Source organism: Triticum aestivum, chromosome 7B (genome assembly GCF_018294505.1).
Source record: "Triticum aestivum cultivar Chinese Spring chromosome 7B, IWGSC CS RefSeq v2.1, whole genome shotgun sequence".
Classification (NCBI taxonomy): domain Eukaryota; kingdom Viridiplantae; phylum Streptophyta; class Magnoliopsida; order Poales; family Poaceae; genus Triticum; species Triticum aestivum.
The window spans coordinates 667,200,597-667,201,873 of NC_057813.1; positions in this window are offsets into that span (position 1 = coordinate 667,200,597).

Below are 1,277 nucleotides of genomic sequence, written 5' to 3' on the forward strand. Positions count from 1 at the left end.
AACCTATGGTTAGAAAATAGACGAGTTGATCATCTTATGTACTCAATATATTAAAAAAACTGACAGTGCAATTCAAAAGCTTACATGGCTCTTGAACCATTTCACAAATCCTGCCATAACCAGTTTGTCAGTGTTTCTTGGATTTTGCGGCAGTAACTCCTTTTTGTAGATGCTGCACAACATAGTGATCGCGTCAAACATCTAAATATATAAGAATGTGCTGCAAGTTTAGTAGATTACGATGTATAAGCTGCAGTACTTAGCACTTACTTGATATAAGGTAGTATCTCAGGACAGTTATTCAACACATACCAAACCATTTTGTCCAAATCTTTAGGTTTGTCCTCTTGTCGACTCTTCCCTGTAACTCGAACAGAATAATCGAAAACATTGAGCCCGGGATTGTCTTCACCCACCTCTTTGCTAAGATGATCAGCTGTTTCAATGTATTTTGAGCATAATGTCAACGCTTCTGTAGCAATGTAGGCCTCTGCAATGGAACCCTCGGGTCTAGCTCTGTTCCTAACATAGCCCTTGAAAGTGCCTAGTCACCTTTAAATAGGGTACATCCAGCCATACTGTACTGGACCTCTAAGTAGTGCCTCATCAGGTAGATGAACAGCCAAATGCACCATCACATCAAACAAGGCTGGAGGATATATCTTCTCAAGGTCGCATAGGATAGTTGGTATCTTGTCTCTAAGACGCTCCAAAGCATCTATCCTAATATTTCTACTGCAGAGTTCCCTGAAGAATTGTCCCAACTCTACAACTGCTCTGTATAAGTCAGGGTGGCCCAATCCTCTAAGGATAATAGGTAAAACCCTTTGAAGTAGGACGTGGCAGTCATGAGTTTTCAACCCTTGTACCTTGTTTCCATCTGCACTGACTCTCCTTTCAGGGTTGGAAGCAAATCCATGTGGGAATCTCACACGTGACAGGACCTCGCAGAATTCTTTTCTTTTTACCTTGTCCAAGACGTACACAACGGGTGCCATATCCCGTGGTTTACCTTCGTCTTGCACCTGCAAATCATCTCTGATACCCAGGTGTGTCAAATCAATCCTAGATTTTAAGGCATCTTTCATCTTGCCTTCAATATTAAGAAGTGTGCCGAGAATGTTGTCACATATATTTTTCTCGATGCGCATCACATCAAGATTATGCTGCAAATCCAAATCTTTACAATGCTTCAAGTCCCACAAAGTGGACCTGCGAGTAAACAATAATCTCTCTTCTGCCCTGCCACACTTCCTTTTCCTGCTACAATTACCAGG